Source organism: Hemitrygon akajei, chromosome 30, assembly GCF_048418815.1.
Source record: "Hemitrygon akajei chromosome 30, sHemAka1.3, whole genome shotgun sequence".
Taxonomy (NCBI): Eukaryota; Metazoa; Chordata; class Chondrichthyes; order Myliobatiformes; family Dasyatidae; genus Hemitrygon; species Hemitrygon akajei.
The window spans coordinates 30730631-30754774 of record NC_133153.1 but is presented as its reverse complement, the minus strand read 5'-3'; the positions used below and the strand labels follow the sequence as shown (position 1 = coordinate 30754774).

The following is a 24144-nucleotide window of genomic DNA, read 5'->3' as shown; positions in this document are numbered from 1 at the left end:
CCCTTTGTGCATCAATTTTTTTGTGATTTCTCTCCATTTAGTAAATAGTCAACCATTTCATTTCTTCTACCAAAGTGCACGACCATACACTTCCTGCCACTGTATTCCACCTACCATTTCTTTGCTCATTCTCCAAATCTGTCTAAGTCCTTCTGTAGCCTCTCTACTTCCTCAAAGCTAACTGTCCCTCTACATATCTTTGTATTACCTGCAAACTTTGCAACAAAGCCATCAATTCCATCATCAAAATCATTGACATGTAATGTAAAAAGAATTGGTCCCATTACAGACCGCTGTGTAACACCACTAGTCACTGACAGCAAACTAGAAAAGGCTCTCTGTTTCCCACTCTTTGCTTCCTGCTAATCAACCACTGTTTTATCCATGCTAGAATCATTTCTATAATACGACGGTGCTATCAGCAGCAGGTGCAGGCCACAGCGATGAGGACTCTCGCAGGTAGGTGACACTTGTTTAAAACGATAGCTTCACCTCCATTCAAGGCCCCTTCCAGATGAAGCAACGCTTCACCTGCAAGTCTGTTGGGATTAACAACTATATCCGGTGCTCCCTGTGCGGTCTCCTCTATATCAATGAGACCCAATGTAGATTGGGGAACCACTTTGTTGAGAACTTTTGCTTCATCTGCAACAAGCAGGATTTGCTGATGACCAACTATCTTAATTCAGATTCCCATTCCCATTTGTACATGTCTGTCCGTGGCCACCTCTACTGCAAGAACAGGCCATTCTCCAGTTGGAGGAGCAACACCTCATATTCTGTTTGGGTAGATTCCATGAACATCGATTTCTTCCTTCTCTCCCTACTCTTTTTCTGTTCCCTGTTCTAGCTACTCTCTTACCCCTTCTGTTCTCCCTCTAGTTTCCCTCCTCCTTCATCTTCTACCATGGTCTACTGTCCTCTGTTATTGGAACTCTTCTTCTTCAGCCTTTTAACTCTTCAACCTATCACTGTTCTACCTTCATCCCACCTTCCTTAGCCTCAACTTCTCATTCTGTCTTTTAGCCCCTTCTTTTCCAGTCCTGATAACGAGTCTTGCCAGAAACATTGACTCTTTATTCCCCTTCACAGATGCTATCTGACGTGAGTGTTACTTAGCTCTATCAGTCCATTATTACTCAAATGCAAAATTGCCATGGTGAAAATAACATAATAAAAGATTGATCCTCCAAGTTCCTAAATTATGGCCTGGAATAATGGGCCGCAACTTTCATCAACAGTACAAGGTGTAGTCAAAACATAATTGCATGAGAAAATTAGCTCTTGCACACTTCAAAAGCAAAACCTTGCTTAACCAGTTTGAAAATGTGAAGCTGGACTATACAAGCCTGCTTTTGGAGCCCGTTGAAGTTCACATTTCACCGACCTCATTTGCATTCTACGAGAAACAGACTGAACTTCAAGCACGTCACACACTTGCATTTGAGGCACCAGAATGATTTAACTCATGACTGCTCGCTGCAGCTTTTTTCTCAGGAATGACAACCATTTATTCAAGATTTTCAAAGTAAATTTATTACCTAGTTAGTTACTATATATAACCTTGAGATTCATTCTCAAATTCAGATTCAAATTCATTTATTAATTGCATGTATATCGAAACATATGGTGAGATGTGTTGTTTGCACTGACAACCAACAGAACCTAAGGCTGTGCTGGGGGCAGCCCGCAAGTGTTGCCACTGATGCACCATCAATAACTCTCGGGAACGTGAGGTGAGGTAGGCTTTTATTAGCTGGAAGAGAGCACTATCAGCAGCAAGAGACCATCACACAACATCCTGGAGACTGAGGGAGGAGCAGTGCCTCCAATCGCCTTTATACAGGGGTCTGTGGGAGGAGCCACAGGAGCAGTTAGCAGGGCGGGCATGTCCAGACAGGCATATGTAGTTCACCACAGCCACACATTCCAGTGCCAACTTAACACGCTCACAATGCTCAGCAGAACTATACCGAAGACGACCAGCAACAGAGTGACAACAGCTGTACAACACACACAAAACGTTGGGAGAGTTTAAAAGCGAGCAGAGTTGAAAAAGTGACGGTTACTTCTTCAGCGGTTTGATTGGGGCACGACTGCACGAGCGCATGGAGGTCGGCCAGTGAGAACTGCGGGAAGAGTTTAAAAGGAAGACAGCATTACAGAGCAGAGAGTGGTGAGTGCGTGGAATGGTCCGCCAGTGGCAGCGATGGAGGCAGGAACGATAGGGTCTTTTAAGAGACACCTGGATGGATACATGGAGCTTAGAAAAATAGCCTATGAGTAAGCCTAGGTAATTCTAAGTTAAGGACATGTTCGGCACAGCTTTGTAGGTCGAAGGGCCTGTATTGTGCTGTAGGTTTTCTATGTAACTCAGCTGGTCAAGCGACATCTGTGGAAATTAATAACCTCTTTCCTCCCTTCCACCCACACACGTGGACAGTCCTCCAATTCTCCAGGCCTCCAGTCTCCAGGCTCCAAGCCTCATCCATCAGGCTTCAACTTGCAGAGTTCCAGTTACCAGTTGTGCTTTTTAGAATGATACCATTTTAACAAACTCATCCACTGCCTCTGGCAGCTCATTCCATATGCTCACCTCCCTCTGCGTGTAAATATACCTATGAACCCAACCCGCAGTTCTGGACTCCTCCTACCACGGAGAAAAGACTGTTGCCATCCACCTTATCTATGTCTTTTTTAATTTTATACTTTTATTTAAGCTTGCCCCCACCATTTCTCTACATTCCAAGAATATAGACCTAGTCTGGCCAACCCTATAACTCAGGCATTGCAGTCCTGAGTTATATATTTCTTCGCTAAATATTCTTTGCACTCTCTCCAGTTTAACCATGACTTTTCCCTAACAGGTTGGCCAAAACTGTACATTGGTGCGACACCACCAATAAGTTACACAACTGCAACATATTGTCCCAACTCCTAGTCTCAGTGTCTTGACTGACAAAGGCCAGCAAGCTAAAAGCTTTCTTCATCCCCTTGTCTACCTATGATGCTAGGTCTCCATGCTCAATTGCACTTTCTAGTGCCCTACAACACAAATCCTATTCTGGTTTAACTTTCCAAATGCTTCACACCACACTTATTTGCTTTGAAATCTATTTGCCACTCCATGGCCTACTTTCCAATTTTCAGGCAACACAGTAGTGCAGTGGTTAGTGTAAAGCTATAACAATGATAGCTGTAAAATCTGGGTTCGACTCCTGCCTCTGCCTGTAAGGAGTTTGTATGTTCTCCCCATGACCACATGGGCTTCTTCCAGCTGCTCCAGTTTTTTCCCCCAGCTACCATGTTGGTGGCAGTAGTGTGGCAACACTTGTAGGCTGCCCAGAACAATCCTCACTGATTTGATTTGCCGTAAGTAAGACTTATTTCGGAATATTGGTAGCTCAGGTTGGCTATTTGGAAGTTTGTTTGAACACTGAGCTTGGCGAAATCTTTGCAGAAGTTTTGGCTCCAGTCAAGAAGCCCATCATCAGTGCACAGTTGAGGGTGCTGTCTCCTCAGAATGCCTCTTGGAGGCATTGTCTTTTGAAGAAGTCCTCAGCTGGTTGAATGGTTTCACAGCAACCTTTCACTCAGTGCAATAAGACCAACAAATTGATTCTGGACTTTGGGAAAGGGGAAGTCAAGGGAACACACACACCCATTCTCATCAGCAGTGGAAAGAGTGAGCAGGTTCAAGTTCATGACTATCAATATCTCTGAAGATCTATCCTAGGTACAACATATTGATGCAATTACAAAAAGGCTATATTTCATTTGTAGTTTGAGGAAATTTGATATGTTACCAAAAACTCAAGCAAATTTTTAGATGTGCCGTGGAGAGCATTCTAATTGGTTGCATCACCGTCTAGTTTGGAAGGGCCACTGCACAGAATTGGAAACCTGCACAAATTTACAAACTCAGCCAGCTCTATCATGGACACTGGAATCCCCAGCAGCAAGGACTTCTTCAAAAGACAATGCTTCAAAGAGGTGGTATCCATAATTAAGGACCTGATCAATCAGGCCATGCCCACGTCTCATTGCTACAATCAAGGAGGACGCATAGGAGCCTGAAGACACACACTCAACTTTTAAGGAATAGCTTCTTCCCCTCTGCCATTAGGTTTCAGAATGGACAACGAAACCATGTACACTACCTCACTATATTTTTGGCCTCTTTTTGCACTACTTATTTAATTTAATTATATATATGTATTTCTTATTGTAATTTATAACTTTTAAAATCATGTATTGCATTGTACTGCTGCTGCAAAAAACAAATTTCACAACATTCACTTGTCTCTGATTTCCGAAGCGCGATATATGCTTCATTCATTTTTCTAACCAATGCCTCATCAGCCAGGATTCCTAATAATTTCCAGATTTATCCTTCAAATCATATTATCTATTTATTTATTGTTTGTTTGTTGCTTATACATGCAGTTTGTCTTCCTTTGCACACTGGTTGATTGACAGTCCTTGTGTGCAGTTCATCATTGACTCTTTTTGTTCTACTGTGAATGCCTGCAAGAAATCCAGAATAAGGTAATGTAATCCAGAGAGGTAATGTTGCAGCTATATAGGATCCTGATCAGACCCCACTTGGAGTACTGTGCTCAGTTCTGGTCGCCTCACTACAGGAAGGATGTGGAAACCATAGAAAGGGTGCACAGGAGATTTACAAGGATGTTGCCTGGATTGGGGAGCACGCCTTATGAGAGTAGCTCTAGTGACCTTGGCCTTTTCTCCTTGGAGGATGAGAGGTGACCTGATAGAGGTGAATAAGACGATGAGAGCCATTGATGGTGTGGATAGTTAGAGGCTTTTTCCCAGGGCTGAAATAGCCAACATGAGAGGGCACAGCTTTAAGGTGCTTGGAAGTAGGTACAGAGGAGATGTCGGGGTAAATTTTTTACACAGAGAGTGGTGAGTGCATGGAATGGGCTGCCAAAAACGGTGGTGGTGGCAGATATGATAGGGTCTTTTAAGAGACTCCTGGATAGGAACATGGAGCTTAGAAAAATAGAGGGCTATGGGTAACCCTAGGTAATTTCTAAAGTAAGTATATGTTCGGCACAGCATTGTAGGCCCAACAGCCTGTATTGTGCTGTAGGTTTTCTGTGTTTCCAAGTTTCTGGGGGGAGGGGAAGGCAGTGATAGGTGAAGCCAGGTGAGGGTAAAGGTGGGTGGATAGGAGAGGGTGAAGTGAGAAGCGAGGAGGTGATGGGTGGAAAAGATAAAGGGCTGAAGAAGAAGGAATCTGATAGGAGAGGAGCATTTACTTCCACCATCTTCAACGAAGTTCTACCACCAAATACATCTTTACCCACCCCAAACCCCACATTCTGCTGGTGTCGCTTGCTCCGTGATTCCCTTGTCCATTTGTTCCTGCCCACTGATCTCCCTCCTGGCACTTAACCCTGCAAGAGAAGAAGGGCTACACCTGCCCATTCACCTCTTTCCTCACCTCCATTCAGGACCCTAAACAGTCTTTCCAGGCGAGACAATACTTCTACTGTATCAGGCGATCGCGATGCAGCTTCCTCTACCTCAGTGAGACCCCAGCGTAAACGGGGGCTGCTTTGTTGAGCACCTTCGCTCTGTCTGTAACAAGTGGACAATTATTTTAATTCCAATCCCCATTCCCATTCATACGTGTTCATCCATGGACCCCTCTACCGCAAGATCCGGCCATTCTCAGGTGTGAATTCTGTCTGGGTAGCTTCCACCCTGATGGCATGAACCTTGACTTATCAAATTTCTGATCATTTATGCCCCTCCCCCCTCTTCTTCCATTCACCATTATGGTTCCCCTCTTAATTTTTCTCTTCTCCTTATCTGCCTATCAACTCCCTCTGGTGCTCCTCTTCCTTCCCTTTCTCCCATGGTTTGCTCTCCTCACTTAGCAAATTCCATCTCCTTCAGCCCTTTACCTTTTTCACACATGACCTCTCAGATTATCTCTTCATCTCCCCTCCCTCACCAACCTGGCCCACCTATCACCTTTGAGCTTATACTCCTCCCCCTCTTGGCTCCACCTTCCCCTTCCTTTCCAGTTCTGATGAAAGGGGCTCGGACCAAAACATTGACTCTTTGTTCCTTTCTATAGATGCTGCCTGATCTGCTGATTTCCTCCAGCATTTTGCATGGCTTGCTCTGGATTTTCAGAGTTGCAGAACCTCTTGTACTTATGATTTATTGACCGACCCACTAGTCCCTCCAGCACTTGAGATGCGTTATTAAAAGCAACGATGACTCAGAAAGACTCTGCCTCTGAACTTGCTGCTGAAAACAGAAATATGATAGATTGTGAATAGAAAAAATGCGGAAAGATAAACGACGCATGATAAGAGAAGCTTAAAAGCTGTGGTGCCTCCATTAGAAAAGTGCCATACTCTTTTCCTTTGCTGAAGTTACAACCGCTTTGAAGCTATTACTTTTGACCACGGCAGTAAGTAAAAGGTAAAAAGTACAAACAACATATTATGTAAACTACCTTGCACTTGCAGATGATGATAACGGATAACCTTGAGTTCTAAAACACGCCTGTGCATTTGTTTGTGAATGTTTTACAGATTGTATTTTCAGAAATTAAGAATTGCATTATTAGTAGAAGCTGATTTTTTTTGTGTGTGCCGTGCAGTATTATATTAACAGAGGAGTTTGAACATTTTCCCCATGACTGTGTGGGTTTCCTCCCACAGTTCAAAGATTAGTTGGTTAACTGGTCATTGTAAATTGTCCTGTGATTAGGTCAATTGTTGGGGCAGTGCAGCTTGATGGGGCAGAATGGCTTATACCGTGCTGAATCTCTCAATAAATAAATCCTGTTTCGATCACAAACAAGAGAAAATCTGCAGATGCCAGAAATCCAAGCCACACACACAAAATGCTGGAGGAACTCAGCAGGCCAGACAGCATCTATGGTATAGGGTACAGTCGATGTTTCAGGCTGAGATCCTTTGGCGCCGTCGGAGAAAAAAAAAGATGAGGAGTAGATTTAAAAGTTGGAGTCGAGGGGAGGGAGAAGCACAAGGTGAGAGATGAAACCGGGATGGGGAGGGGTGAAGTAAAGAGCTGGGCGGTTGATTAGTGAAAGAGATACAGGACTGGAGTAGGGGGAAATCTAATAGGAGAGGACAGAAGACCATGAAAGAAAGAAAGGCAAGAGGAGCACCAGAGGAAGGTGATGGGCAGGTAAGGAGATAAGGTGAGAGAGGGGAAAGGGGATGGGGAATGGTGGGGAGGCAATACCAGAAGTTAGAGAAATGGATGTTTATGCCATCAGGTTGGAGGCTAACCAGACGGAATATAAGGTATTGTTCCTCAAACCTGAGTGTGGCCTCATTGTGACAGTAGAGGAGGCCGTGGACTGACATGTCAGAATGGGAATGGGAGGTAGAATTGAAATGTACAGCCACTGGGAGATCCTACTTCTTCTGGCGGACAGAGTGTAGGTGCTTGGCGAAGATGTGCTTGGTGGTGGGATCCCGTTGGAGGTGGCGGACTTTGGTGGGGTGGTAGGTGAGGACAAGAGGAACTTTATCCCTGGCAGGGTGGCGTGAGAGCAGATGTCTGTGAAATGGAAGAGATGCAGTTGAGGGCAGTGTTGACGGTGGAAGATGGGAATCCCCTTTCTTTGAAAAAGGAGGTCATCTCCTCTGTTCTGGAATGAAAAGCCTCATCCTGAGAGCAGATGCAAAGGAGATGGAGGAATTGAGAGAAGGGGTTGGTGTTTTTACAAGTGGAAGAGGTATAGTCTAGGTAGCTGTGAGAGTCCTTGGGTTTATAATAGACATCAGTAGATAATCTGTCTCCAGACATAGAGACAGAGAGATCGAGAAAGGAGAGGGAGGTGTTGGAAATGGACCAACAAAATTTAAGAGCAGGGTGGAAGTTGGAGGCAAAGTTGATGAAGTTGACGAGCACCACGTAGGTGCAGGGAGCAGCACAATGCAGTTGTCAATGCAGTGTAGGAAAAGAGGGGTACGGACACCAGAGTAAGCTTGGAACATAGACTGTTCGACGCAGCCAACAAAAAGGCAGGCGCCCATGGCTACACCTTTTGTTTGAAGGAAGTGGGAAGAGACAAAGGAGAAATCATTGAGAGTGAGGACTAGATCCACTAGACAGAGTAGAGTGGTGGTGGAGGGGAACTGGTTGGGTCTGGTGTCCAGAAAGAAATGGAGAGCTTTGAGGCCTTCCTGGTTGGGGATGGAAGTGTACAGGGACTGGACCTCCATAGTGAAAATAAAATGATGGGGGCCAGGGAACGTGAAATCATTGAAAAGATCCAGAGAATGTGAAGTGTAATTGAAATCCTGTTTCAATCTCACAATCTTCTTCTACTTATTCTATGACTAACCCTGTCAAACTTTGCACCATTCTAATCAATTTAAATTGGTATATTGGTTTATTATTGTTAATGCTGCATGCAATAGGTACACTGAGAAACATGTTTTACATATTATCCAAACAGCAGGACTAGCAAGTGTCTTATACTGCGCATTAAGTGGTAAGGAAATGCTTTAACAGTCCTGATGAAGAGTTGATGCACCATCAATAATTCTCGGAGACGTGAGGTGAGATATATGTTTTTATTGGCTAGGTGAAAGAACAAACAGCAATTGACCACCACACTAGATCCTGGAGACTGAGGCCGGGGCTGTGTCTCCAATTGCCTTTATACTGGGGTCTGTGGGAGGAGCCACGGTCAGTGTCAGCGGGGGGGCGTGTCCAGACAGGTATATGTAGTTCACCACAAGAGTCTCAGCTGAAACATTGACTCTTTATTCCCCTCCATGGATGTTACCTGACCTGATGAGTTCTTTCAGCAATTTGTGTGCGTTACTCTGGATTTCCAGCATCTGCCGAAACCCTTGCATTTATGTTGCGAGGGCCACTTTACAGGAGATGGTCACTTAATGTCCTCCTTCACTCAGGGTCTTTTTTTTGTGTGAGACTCTGTATTTTACAGTTATCATAATTATATGTACAATGTCTGCCTTGTGCTGTGTGTGACTATTGGTAATGTGAGTTGAATCTTGGCCCCGGAGTAACGCTGTTTTGTTTGACTGTATTCATGGGTATTCATGTGTAGTTAAACTACAATTAAACTTGAACTTGTTTGTATCGCGATAATTTCATTGCAGGCCAGTTAGCATAATCAAACACTAGAACGTAGAGCCCTGATTGTCTGTGGAAAGAGAAAATGAGTTCTAGTTTCAGGCTCAAACCAAGGGACAGTTTTCGTGTCTCACCAAGTCCACATGACCACATATACAACATTGTCATGGCACACTGAGGTAGTTAATCAGCAGCAATACTTGTTATACTTCAGTGATACTTTCTGGCAAAGTTATCCCATCCTCTCCTCTCAGCAATAGTTATACTTAGGCACGCAGTGGCCACTTTATTAGGGGCAAACAATAAAAGTAAGCAAAATACATTTAGAGCAAAATTCAGTCCTCAGACACGGAACCCAGACCAGACAGAGCAGGCCCACTGCCTCAGCCTTAGTTCAGCAAAGAACAGCAGGAAGCAGAACTGGCCCATTCTTTCCTGCAGTCCTGACACCCTGCCTTATCAATCATCTGGCCTGGCGTTTAAATCCTCCAAACATCGATTCATTGCTCTCTCAAAGACTGGGACCTGTTGCATTGATACACTTTGGGCCTAGACCCCACCCCCCCGCCATACGTCAGCCCGTGCCCAATATTTCCCAATTAGTCCGATGCTTAAATTGATCAAATCTCGCTATTGGTTTAGGTGTAAGGGCTCTGAATCTCCTCCACTCTGCTTGCTTCAACTCTGACTCTGTCTCAAATATGCCTTGACCTTGCTCCTGCACACACACACTTCGACCCTCCACTCAGCCTTGCTTCCTCATTGTTTGCAGTGACCGTATACCATGAATATTTACAGAAAATGTGTTATTAGTAAAATATTTAATTGTATTTCTTACTTTGAAAGCCACCATGAAGTTGTTGCTTGACTTCAGCAGCACCATCTTAAACTGGATTAGATATTTGTATTAAAGAGCAGGTGTATAGGTGTACCTAACAAAGTGACCTCTGAGGTAGTTTTTCGATTAAGCTCAAATTTACAGTTTCCTTATCTTTGTGGTTTAACCATATCACCATAAATTCAACACAGTCTTCAACATATGGCCTGCCTTACAATAACTGTCTTATGTTTTAATGTTACAGGTTGTATAATTCAGATGTTCCCCATTCTCACCTTGAGAGGATGAAATGACCAAACATTATAGGATATCTGTGGTGAACTACATATACCTGTCTGGACACGCCCCCTGCTGACTGCTCCTGTGGCTCCTCCCACAGACCCCTGTATAAAGGCGATTGAGGTCTGAGCCCGGCCTCTCAGTCTCCAGGATGTAGTATGGTGGTCACTCACTGCTCGTTCCTTCTTCCAGTCAATAAAAGCCGATATCTCACTTTTACGTCTCAGAGTGAGTTACTGATGGTGCATCAATATCCCAAACCAGAAAATGTCACAGTGGGAATCTCAAGTCTTTATGGTGGAAGATATGCATTGCTGATCAGGATTTGTTGCTATGGGGCATACAAAGTCAGAGCTTTCCATTTCACCACTCCTTGTTACTTTGGTATTTGCAATACAAAGTCTTGCTCCTTGAACTCATAAAAAGAACCTGTTGCTCACTATCCCTGTGGTAACTTGTCATCCTTGAAACATCAGCTGAGCCCATGAACCAGAAAGGTGACCTAGTTGTGTAGCTGAGTTCTGCTTCCAAATTAAATTTGTGTGTTGTATGTCATTCAAATTCAGCTACAACTGGGAGTGTACTCCATACAGTGAGTAGAGTTAAGGTGGTGACAAGAAAACACACAACTACATGTAAAATGTTTTTTGTTACCAATATATTATTATGCTTACCAACATTTCTAATTATTTCTACAACAGGATCGGTGTGATCAGCTATTTTCAAGATGGATAGTCCTGGATGGAAAAGCAGATTGCAGATTGCATGTGCTCTTAGCATTTTCATCATGCTGCCTTGTCCAGTCACACAAGGGGCTAAGATATTGGTTGTACCCGTGGATGGAAGTCATTGGATCAATATGGAGATTCTAATAGAAAAACTAAAAGAACACGGACACAATATCACAGTGCTTTCTTACTCATCAACTTTGTATGTAAAAGAAAGACCAGATCTCTTTGAATTCATAAGGACTAAACAAGAGAAAGATATTGAACAATTTGGAGTTTTGAAGCAGCTTGAATATCTTGTGCAAAATTCATTGGAAAGCTTCCAGAATGGTTGGACAACATGGGGCAAAATTAAGTTGCTGTTAACTTATAATCTTTTCAAGTATTATTTACATAGATTTTTTCAGGATGAAACCAGGGCAATATTTGAAAACAAAAGCTTGTTAAACCGACTTAAGAATGCAGATTTTGAGATATTGCTTACAGATCCCGTTTTAGTTGCTGGTCCAATGCTTGCTTATTATTTAAAAGTCCCATTGGTGTATAATGTTCGATGGCTTCCTTTTGGAGAAGCTCATTCTCATTTTGCTCCATCGCCACTTTCTTACATCCCAAATCCAGGCTCACACTTTACAGATAAAATGAATTTTCTCCAGAGAACAGAAAACATTGTGCAGTATCTTATTCAGCTAGTCATCTCAGAATTATTTATATACCCAATATATAAAGAAATCTGTCATCAACATCTGGGACCAGACACAGACATCCAAACGCTTCTCTTGAGGGCTGATTTGTTGCTAATGAGAATGGATTTTGTGTTTGAATTCCCAAGACCCACCATGCCAAATATTGTCTACATTGGAGGCTTCCAGTGTAAACCAGCCCGACCACTAGCGGCAGAGTTTGAAGAGTTTGTTCAAAGCTCAGGAAAGCATGGACTTATTGTGATGTCGTTAGGATCTGTTATACATTCCTTGCCAAAGCAGATTACAATGGAAATAGCTGAGGCATTTGCTCAAGTACCCCAGAAGGTGATTTGGAGATATGATGGAGAAACCCCTCCCAATGTAGGTAATAATACACTACTGATAAAATGGATCCCTCAGAACGACCTTCTGGGACACCCCAACACACGAGTCTTCATTTCTCATGGTGGTACCAATGGTATTTATGAGGCCATCTATCACGGGGTGCCAGTGATTGGCATGCCTCTAATTTTTGACCAGTTTGACAATATAGTCCGACTTGAATCCCAAGGCGCAGCAAAGATGCTTAATGTTGCAACCGTGCATTCAACAGATCTATTGCAGGCACTTAATGAGGTGATAAATGGCACATTTTACCGGGACAACATGAAGAAACTCTCTGCCCTCCATCGGGACCAGCCAGAGTCACCACTGGAGCGAGCCATTTTCTGGATTGAGTATGTTGCCCGACACAAAGGAGCAGGCCATTTGTGCTCTGAATCCTACCGACTGCCCTGGTACGTTTACTACTGTGTTGATGTGATGGTCTTTCTGTTGTCCATGTTATTCATGGTCACAGTGCTGATGGTTGTAGCACTGAAGAAACTTTGTCGTATTGCATGTGGAGGAAAACAAAAGACTGAGTGAGGTTACACTATCTTGTGTTGGGATATGGTGCTTTATGTTGTTTAGAATTAATTGATTTTTTTTCTGAAGTTATTCCATGGAACATTCTTTCCAGATTTCATGAATTTAGCAAAGGCTACTCTGAGAATAAATCATTAGCAATAGACGCGGGAGGTCAGCGGGAGCTGCTCATGGAGTGAGTACTGTTTCAGATCCGCTCCATAACCTTTACTTTTTTTAACCTTTGATCACCCTTATTCAACTTATTGTTACCTACACCAAAAGATTTTTGCTACTTTCTCGGGCTTATCGTTAAGATTTTATTGTGAATTTTGGAAGATATGCAAACAGAAATGGCTCTTAGATCCAAAGGACGAGAACCGGGGCGAAACCCGAACGGTAATGGAAAGAAGCCAGCTCAACCGCAACACACTGAGTTAACTTATGAACTGCTTATGGAGCTTTTGGATAAAAAATTTGAGGAACAACATCAGGCTTTTCAACGAGATATAAAGGCTTTTCAAGATTATATGGTTAAGACGGATTCAGTAATTAACCAGCAGCAAGCGCTTATCACATCTCTGCAAGAAGAAGCTCGGAAACGAGATTTGACAATTGAAAAATTGCAACAGGATTTAATTTCGACTATTAAACTGGTGGAGACACTTAAAGCCAAGAGTGTCGATTTGGAGAATCGGTCCAGAAGACAGAACCTACGCATACTTGGTCTCCCAGACGGCATAGAAAAAGGCGATCCTTCGAAATACTTTGCTCAATTTCTAAAAGATGCGTTTCCGTCGGTTTTTCCAGAAAACCCTCCGCTACTTGACCGAGCACATAGAATTTGGAGTCGTTCACCGACGGTTTCAGATAAGCCCCCGGTGGTAATCGTCCGATTTCATTACGTACACGACAAAGAACAACTCATTCGTGAAGCTCGAAGGGCTGGGATGATTAAATTTCGTGATTATTGCTTTCGTTTGGTGGATGATTTTAGCCCAGAAGTTATGAAAAAAAGGCTGCTTTTTAAACCTCTGATGTCTGAATGTTATGAGAAAAATCTAAAACCTGCGCTCTTATACCCGGCGAAGCTCAGGATCTCCCCCCCGAATGCTCCGCGTAAAGTATTTTTGTCTACCTTTGAAGCGAAAAAGTATTTGGAGGAGAACTTCCCTACTGATACAGTTACTACTCTCCATTAAATGAGTGATTCTGATCGTGAAAGATGGTTTTCGATTTCTTAAACCAGGGTTAGTCTCTGGTTATTGGTGTAGGTTTATCCTATACTTCATATTTAAGTTAAAATGTGTTTTCGTTATATTAATCGCTTTGTCTTATACACTTTAACTACTATACTATATTTTTGTCTATTATTTTTGTTCCCTTGAAGGTATATTTTTAACCTTTCGAAGTGAATTTTTTGTTTAATATCAAGATAATGGTTTTTTGCAAAGTATTGGTTTAGTTTAAGATGGCGTTATTGTTTCTTTTTTCGTCTTCTTCCTATAATGCATCGCTTATCATAGTTTAAATACTTCTTGATTTGTTTGGGTTATAACCCGATTTATAAACTTTTAGTGATTATATTCCCTTTTTCTTTACAACTCAGCATATTAAGAAGCGTAGTTTTTAGTACTGCGATCATAATTCTTAAAGTCCGGGTGGTTTTTTTTAATATATATCCTTTAAACACGGAGTGGTCTGCCGCTGATATGGGGGTAGAGTTAGTCTCATTTTTTCTTTTTTCTAGTCATATTTTGGCTTTTTTTCTTTTTCATGTGGGGGTGGGGGTTGGTCTGTTTTCCTTTTTAATTTTTCTCTTATCAATTTGTTTTAGTTTTTTTACTTGGGCTGTTCTTGAACTACAAATATGTCTACGATGTCGTCACTTCCGGGTCCGCTCTTTATTTTTGTTCCTCTTCCGGGTGCATGAGTTTATAACATGGTTAACCCTTTATATACCAAAGGGATGACTTTAGAAACATGGCTCAAACCATTAACTTTGTGTCTTGGAATACTAATGGATTAAACCATCCGATTAAACGAAAGAAGATTTTCAAAGTATTCCAAAGACTTAATGCTCATATTATTTTTGTACAAGAAACTCATGTGAGGAAGGAGGACAAATATCGCTTTTTTAGGTCTTGGCGGGGTCAACAGTATCATTCGAATTCGAATGCCAAAGTTAAGGGAGTTTCAATTTTTATTGACTCCTCTATTGCATTTGTTCAACATGATATCCTTTCGGATCCGAATGGTAGATTTTTGTTAATTACGGGTTTACTCGGTAATAAAAAGGTTGCTATGGTTAATGTTTATGCCCCAAATGTGGATTGTCCTGATTTCTTTAAGTCCTTATTTACTTCTTTACCTAATTTAAATGAATATAAGTTAATAATGGGTGGTGACTTTAATTGTTGTCTAATTCCTTTGATGGACAAATCTACACCTATTCAGACTGTACCCAATAAGTCGGCCACTTGTATTAACTCCTTTTTGACTGATAATGGAGTTTTTGACATTTGGAGATTTCATCATCCTAATGACAAAGAGTTTTCTTTTTTCTCACATGTTTATCACTCCTATTCAAGAATTGATTATTTTTTTTATTGACTCTTGTTTTATTCCATCGGTAATTGGTTGTAATTATGATATTATAGCTATTTCCAACCATGCTCCATTAAAACTTTCTATTAATTTTACGGATACAGCTTTAAGTGCTAGACAATGGCGATTTGACTCTACCTTATTGCAAGAGCCGGACTTTATTAAATTTATGAAGGAACAGATCGATTTCTTCTTTTCAACTAATTCCACGGAGGATATCTCTTGCGGAATACTTTGGGACACCTTTAAAGCGTATATACGTGGACAGATTATCTCTTATTCTGCTGGTCTGAGAAAATGCATTAAGAAGGAAACTCTTTTATTGGTTGATAAAATTAAAGAGATTGACAAGAAATATTCGACTACTCCTAGCAAGGAGCTTTACAAACAAAGGGTTGAACTTCAAATGGAACATAGTTTATTACTTACATCTCCGATTGAAAATCAATTAATGAAAACCAGATCTGATTTTTATATACATAGTGATAAATCGGGAAAACTGTTAGCTAGTCAGCTGAAGAATGTTTCAGTTAAATGGCAAATCACTATGGTTCGTCAGCAGAACGGGGATTTGACAGTTAACCATGATGAGATAAATAAGTCTTTGCAAGACTTTTATACCTCCCTGTATCAATCTGAATTCCCTCAGGATCATAATACCATGTGTGATTTTCTTGGGAAATTGAATTTTCCAAAACTATCATCTGATGATCTTTCAGTAATAGATACTCCGTTTACGGATGCGGAAATTAAAGGGGTCATTTCCTCAATGAATTCTGGGAAAGCACCAGGTCCAGATGTGTACACAGTAGAATTTTTTTAATGTTTTTCTGCTACTCTATCTCCTTGGCTATGCAAGGTTTTTGAAGAAGCAATTAGATTGGGGAATTTGCCTCAATCTTTTTATAGAGCTTCCATTTCCTTAATACTGAAGAAAGATAAAGACCCTACTGATTGTGCATCTTATAGACCAATATCTTTATTGAATGTGGATTCTAAGATTTTTTCCAAGTTACTGGCTTCCAGGCTGGAGAAGGTACTACCCCAAATTATTTCGGAAGACCAAACCGGTTTTATTAAAAATCGCTATTCTTTTTTTAATGTTAGGAGATTATTGAATATTGTTTATACTCCTTCACACAATACTTCAGAATGTGTTATTTCATTAGATGCGGAGAAAGCATTTGATAGAGTTGAATGGCCTTACTTATTTTATGTGCTGGAGAAGTTTAACTTCAGTCCGACCTTTATTTCTTGGATTAAACTGATATATCAAACTCCAGTAGCCTCGGTGTTTACTAATAATCAAAGATCTCCATTTTTTCATTTATTTCGGGGCACTAGACAAGGTTGTCCTCTTAGTCCATTACTATTTAACATCGCTTTAGAACCTTTGGCAATTGCCATCAGAGAATCACAGGATATTTTGGGTATTAATCGTGGAACAGATATTCATAAGGTATCTTTATACGCAGATGATTTATTATTATTCATCTCTAACCCTGAGAAATCTATTCCAGCAGTCTTATCATTGTTGGCTCAATTTAGTGAGTTTTCTGGGTATAAGTTAAATCTTAATAAGAGTGAATTGTTTCCTTTGAATAGACAGGTCCCAAACTATGGTATTTTACCGTTTAAATTAGTTAAAGACTCTTTTACTTACTTAGGGATTAAAATTACAAAAAACCATAAAGAATTATTTAGGTTTAATTTTCTACCCTTAATTGATCAGATTAAAGGCTTGTTTACTAAGTAGTCACCATTATCTTTGTCTCTGATAGGTAGGATTAATGCTATTAAGATGGTTATTTTACCTAAATTTTTATATATTTTTCAAGCGATACCAATTTTTATTCCGAAATCCTTTTTTACTAAAGTTGATTCAAAAATTTCCTCATATATATGGCAGAATAAAAATCCCAGGTTAGGTAAAATATACTTACAGAAGACAAGGAAGGATGGTGGGTTGGCATTACCCAATTTCAGATTTTACTATTGGGCAGTTAATATTAGATATTTGATATGTTGGTTGAAAGAATGGGATGGTCCTTTTGGCCCTCATTGGGTGAGTTTGGAAACTAAATCGGTATCTGCTTATGCTCTGGGTTCTATTTTAGGGACATCTCTCCCTTTTGCTCTTTCTAAATTGCCGAATCGAATCGACAACCCGATAGTTAAATATACCTTACGTATATGGTTTCAATTTCGGAAATTTTTCGGGTTGACTCAATTCGTGTTAAATAGTCCTATTGTATCTAATTGTTTTTTCCACCCCTCAATTATAGATCAAGCTTTTTTGGCTTGGAAAACTAAGGGATTATTAAGATTTTCTGACTTATTTTTGGACAACTGTTTCATGTCTTTTGAGCAATTAGCAAATAAATATAATTTGCCTAGATTTCATTTTTTTAGATACTTACAGGTTAGGCATTTTTTAAGTATGGTACTTCCTTCATTCCCAAATTTTGTGTCTTCAGATATTTTGGAGAGTTTGTTTGAATTAAACCCTTTTCAAAAAGGGCTTATATCAAAACTTTATAATATAATTATGAAGATACGTTCAGTGCCCTTTGATAAGACCAAAAATGATTGGGAAAGAGAGCTTAATCTTATTATTCCTATTGAGAATTGGGATAGAATTCTTCAATTAGTTAATACATCATCTATATGTGCCAAACATTCATTAATACAATTTAAGGTTGTGCATAGGGCCCATATGTCCAAGGATAAATTAGCTCATTTTTATTCTCATATAAACCCTATTTGTGATAGATGTCAATCAGAAATCGCGTCTTTAACTCATATGTTTTGGTCATGTCTGATTTTGGAAAAATATTGGACAGATATTTTTGATATTATTTCGGCGGTACTGAACATTGATTTACAACCCCATCCTATTACCGCAATTTTTGGTTTACCGATGATGGGCTCACTTCACTTATCTCCTTCCGCCTGTCGAATGATTGCTTTTCTCACTTTGATGGCTAGAAGATCTATTTTGTTGAATTGGAAGGAAATTAATCCTCCCACGGTATTTCATTGGCTTTCTCAAACTATGTTATGTCTAAATTTAGAAAAAATTAGAAGTGCTGTATTTGATACTTCTATTAAATTTGAAAAGATATGGAGACCATTTATTCAATATTTTCATATGATGTAATGGCCCTGTGCCAGGCTTATAGGTTTTTTCAGCTTTAATCGTATGTATGTTGAGAGGATCGGAGTTGACGACATTGATGTTTATGTATGCTTGTGAGATATTATGAACAGCCCTTTTTTTTTCTTCTCTTTTTTTTTAGTTTTTTTTTAGTTTTTTCTTCCTTTTTTGTTTTTTTTTCTTAGATATTAGATTAGTAGATTAGTTATCTTTCATATATAGATTTATATATTTTTTCTCTTTTTTTATATTATATATTATGGAATATCTAGACTTACCTTGTTCATATATATACTATATGGTTTATGTTTTGGGAAAGCTTACTTATACTGTATTCATTGTTTATGTATTCCTTCATGTGTAATGGGAGTTTATAAGTTTGTAATCCATTATCAATATTTTAATTGGATTTTGTTCTTAATATTTTTAATACTAATAAAAAGATTAAAAGAGAGAGAAATAGACACATTATAATATAGACTTTGTGCTTTGATATACACAAAAGAATTGAAACTACCTGATCCGCATTTCACAGGGAAAACAGGGGATGTAAAAGAGTAAAGTGACTAGAGGTATAAGGGAAAACAAACTAATTCAGCTGACCTATGAATAAAGAAATATTCTTTTGAAATGTATTTGATTTTAATGATTCTTCATGTCGGTCAAATTATTTTTATCACTCATGAATCCTAGTGAAATTTTGGTCTAAAAATTATGCAAGAAATGTCAAAGTTCAGTGTCAAGTGTATCTTTGATGCTGATTGAAATACAGAATAAGTAGTTTTCAATGTGCAGGAAAAATGTATTTACGCATATCGTCTGCAGACAAGTGGGCAGCAATATCAAGCGATCTGAAGAGGAATGGTCTGAAGGTTCCCCAAACCTGTTGAGTCACTCAGATTCCATCAATGTATTGCATGCATTAACCTTAACATGTTTGCTCAACAACAATCTATCAATGTTCATCAACCAATTATCCCTCTAGACCAGGGGTTCCCAACCTTTTTGATGTTGTGAAACAATACCTTTAAACAGGGGGTCTGCGGAGCCCAGTTTGGAACCCAGCTCAAGACTAAGTAGCTTAAGTAACTTGAGTGGAAGGAGTTGCAAATATCCTAAACTTGTAACATGCAAAATGCCTACACTGGTATACCCCTCCCCCAATTTACATTCATTTGTATCTATACATCATTGTGATGTCAAGATTCAATTGAACACAGGCCTAGGTGATGCAAATTGTCCTTCTGTTTTATCCTATCACTCCTTAACTGTGGTTATATTTGCTCTAAGATGTGATGCCCCAAAATGTAGTCTGTCTAGAGCTTTTGCTTTGTTGGCCTGACATCTAATCTATTTTTATCATTTAATTATTTAGTGCTTTGTGTACAATCCCACAATAATTAGCATTTATATACACAGTAGCCACTCTATTAGGTATATCCTGCAATATTCCCTGCAATTTGTAATGACCAGTGTGCGCAAAAATCTTGTGCTGTGCAATTTTTTCTCAGTGACAACAACTTGTGTGCACGGAATAATTTCTTCAATAAAAAATATTAATAAGCCTATTCTAAGATATGCAGACAAATAATCATAAAGGCCATGTTGTCAACACCATCTGCAGCAGAAACCGCAAAAAGGAGTGTGATTGTGTGCGATCATGAAATATGCTTACAATCCTAACGATGTAGAGGGTGACAACCTTTTGTCTGCAGTTTAAGTTGCTTTGTCTGTTAGTAGCACACCGTACAGGTAACTTTGACCTCCTGTATCTAGTAAGTTGGTCATTGAATGCATGTTTGTGGTCTGCTGCTGCTGTAGCCCAAGGTTTGATGTGTATGCATTCGAGACGCACCTCTGCACACCACTGTTTTACTGCATAGTTATTTGAAATACCGTCACCTTCCTGTCAGCTTGAACCACTCTAGCCTTTCTCCGCTGACATTTCTCATTAACGAGATGTTTTCACCCACAAGACTGCCATTCACTGGTGTTTTTTTTTAAATTTCTCACAGCATTCTCTATAAAATCTAGAAACTGTTGTGCATGAAAACCCAAAGGGATGAGCAGTTTCTGAGATACTCGAACCACCCCATCTGGCATCATGGATAGTTTTCATGATGGATCGTACTGGATGCAAATACAGATTATAAGTATTCTTAGTATCATTTTCATCACATGTCCAGTTACCCAAGGGTCTGAAATATTGGTTATACCTGTGGATGGAAGTCATTGGATTAATATGGAGTTTCCAACAGGAAAACGGAAACAACATGGAAGCATTATCACAATGCTTGGTTACCCTTCATCTTGGCTAATGTAAGAATGTTTTGATCCCTATCAGGACCTCCTCACTCTTTCTTCCTACGTCATTGGTACTGATGTGTACCATGACATCTGGCTACTCACCCTCCCATTTCAAAATGCTGGGTATGCGATCAGAGACATCCCTGACCCTAGCACCCGGGAGGCAACAAATCATCCGGGAGTCTCTGTCGCGACCATAGAATCTCCTGTCTGTACCTCTAACTAGTTTCAGGGAGGTAGTTACGCCAAAGGAGGGGCGCACAGGTAATTGGGTTACCGTCAGGTGAGGGAAGGGGAAAGGGCAGGCAGAGCAGGGCTCCCCTGTGGCCATTCCCCTCAGCAACAAGTATACCAATTTGGATACTGTTGGGGGGGATGACTTACCTGGGACAAGCTGTGGCAGCCGGATCTCTGGCACTGAGTCTGGTTCTGCAGTGCAGAAGGGAAGGGGGAAGAAGAGGAGAGTGGTAGTGATATAGGACTCAATAGTTAGAGGTACAGACAGGAGATTCTATGGTCGTGACAGAGGCTCCCAGATGATTTGTTGCCTCCTGGGTGCTAGGGTCAGGGATATCTCAGTGTTGTTCAAATTCAAGAAAAACATGATAAACTTGTAAGGAATAAGGTGATGAAAAGATTTGTGGAACTGTCATTGAAGAGGTTGAATAATAGTTAGACACAATGGCATCATAATATCTTCCAAAAGTTAATGATGAATTTTTAATATAAATGTCATCAATGGCATCAAGATTTTAATATAGCAGTGTTTCAAAACAAAACACAGTTAAAACAATTTGAAAGTGCACACTTTGATTTCATACTTACAGATTCCTTTGACAAGGTTCAAAGTAAATTTTATTATCTGAGTACATATACTGTATGTCACCATATACAACCTACGGGCATACTCAATAAATCTATAGAATAATAACTATAACAGAATCGATACAACACCCAACTAGGGTGTTCAACCAGGGTGCAGAATACAAGAAACAGTGCAAACACAGAAAGAAGAAATAATATTAATAAATAAATGAGCAATAAATATTGAAAACATGAGATGAAGAGTCCTTGAAAGTGAATTTATAGGTTGTGGGAACATTTCAACGATGGGACAACTGAAGCTGAACCATTTGGTTCAAGAGCTTGATGGTTCGAGGATAGTAAATCTCCTGAACCAGGTAGTGAAAGTCCTGAGGCTCTTGAAACCTTCTTCCTGATGGCAGCAGTGAGAAGAGACCACGCCCTAGATGTTGGGGCTTTCCTGTTGCAACGTTTTGTGCAAATACGTTGCATGGTTGGGAGGAACTGGGTCAATATCAACTAATCTTTGTAGGATTTTCTGTTGAAGGGTACTGGTGTTTCCATACCAGGGTGTGATGCAGCCAGTCAATATACTCTCTACTGTGCATCTACAAAAGTTTTTTTAAAGTTTTAGATGTCATGCTGAATCCCCACAAACTCCTAAGAGCATAGAGGTGCTGTTGTGCTTTTTTAATGTGATGGGCCCAGGACAGATCCTCTGAAATAATAACACCTAGGAATTAAAAGTTGCTAACCCTCTCTAGCTCTAATCCTCTGATGAGACTTGACTCCTGGACTTCTGGTTTTCTTCTTCGGAAGTCCATAATCAATTTCTTGGTCTTGCTAACATTGTGTAGGAGATTTCTTTGCTCATTCTCCAAATCTGTCTAAGTCCTTCTGTAGCCTCTCTACTTCCTCAAAGCTAACTGTCCCTCTACATATCTTTGTATTACCTGCAAACTTTGCAACAAAGCCATCAATTCCATCATCAAAATCATTGACATGTAATGTAAAAAGAATTGGTCCCATTACAGACCACTGTGGAACACCACTAGTCACTGACAGCAAACTAGAAAAGGCTCTCTGTTTCCCACTCTTTGCTTCCTGCTAATCAGCCACTGTTTTATCCATGCTAGAATCATTTCTATAATACGACGGTGCTATCAGCAGCAGGTGCAGGCCACAGCGATGAGGATTCTCGCAGGTAGGTGACACTTGTTTAAAACGATAGTTTCACTTCCATTCAAGGCCCCTTCCAGATGAAGCAACGCTTCACCTGCAAGTCTGTTGGGATTAACGACTATATCCGGTGCTCCCTGTGCGGTCTCCTCTATATCAATGAGACCCAATGTAGATTGGGGAACCACTTTGTTGAGAACTTTTGCTTCATCTGCAACAAGCAGGATTTGCTGATGACCAACTATCTTAATTCAGATTCCCATTCCCATTTGTACATGTCTGTCCGTGGGCCACCTCTACTGCAAGAACAGGCCATTTTCCAGTTGGAGGAGCAACACCTCATATTCTGTTTGGGTAGATTCCATGAACATCGATTTCTTCCTTCTCTCCCTACTCTTTTTCTGTTCCCTGTTCTAGCTACTCTCTTACCCCTTCTGTTCTCCCTCTAGTTTCCCTCCTCCTTCATCTTCTACCATGGTCTACTGTCCTCTGTTATTGGAACTCTTCTTCTTCAGCCTTTTAACTCTTCAACCTATCACTGTTCTACCTTCATCCCACCTTCCTTAGCCTCAACTTCTCATTCTGTCTTTTAGCCCCTTCTTTTCCAGTCCTGATAACGAGTCTTGCCAGAAACATTGACTCTTTATTCCCCTTCACAGATGCTATCTGACGTGAGTGTTACTTAGCTCTATCAGTCCATTATTATTCAAATGCAAAATTGCCATGGTGAAAATAACATAATAAAAGATTGATCCTCCAAGTTCCTAAATTATGGCCTGGAATAATGGGCCGCGACTTTCATCAACAGTACAAGGTGTAGTCAAAACATAATTGGTTGAGAAAATTAGCTCATGCACACTTCAAAAGCAAAACCTTGCTTAACCAGTTTGAAAATGTGAAGCTGGACTATACAAGCCTGCTTTTGGAGCCCGTTGAAGTTCACATTTCACAGACCTCATTTGCATTCTACGAGAAACAGACTGAACTTCAAGCACGTCATACACTTGCATTTGAGGCACCAGAATGATTTAACTCATGACTGCTCGCTGCAGCTTTTTTCTCAGGAATGACAACCATTTATTCAAGATTTTCAAAGTAAATTTATTACCTAGTTAGTTACTATATATAACCTTGAGATTCATTCTCAAATTCAGATTCAAATTCATTTATTAATTGCACGTATATCGAAACATATGGTGAGATGTGTTGTTTGCACTGACAACCAACAGAACCTAAGGCTGTGCTGGGGGCAGCCCGCAAGTGTTGCCACTGATGCACCATCAATAACTCTCGGGAACGTGAGGTGAGGTAGGCTTTTATTAGCTGGAAGAGAGCACTATCAGCAGCAAGAGACCATCACACAACATCCTGGAGACTGAGGGAGGAGCAGTGCATCCAATCGCCTTTATACAGGGGTCTGTGGGAGGAGCCACAGGAGCAGTTAGCAGGGCGGGCATGTCCAGACAGGCATATGTAGTTCACCACAGCCACACATTCCAGTGCCAACTTAACACGCTCACAAAG

The 24144-nt window shown here is 40.4% G+C and overlaps 1 pseudogene; it reads left to right on the top strand.

The window, feature by feature from the left end:
* Positions 1-14767, top strand: part of LOC140718937 (UDP-glucuronosyltransferase 2C1 pseudogene) — a 30742-nt pseudogene extending 15975 nt beyond the window's left edge.
* The last annotated feature ends 9377 nt before the right edge of the window (positions 14768-24144 follow it).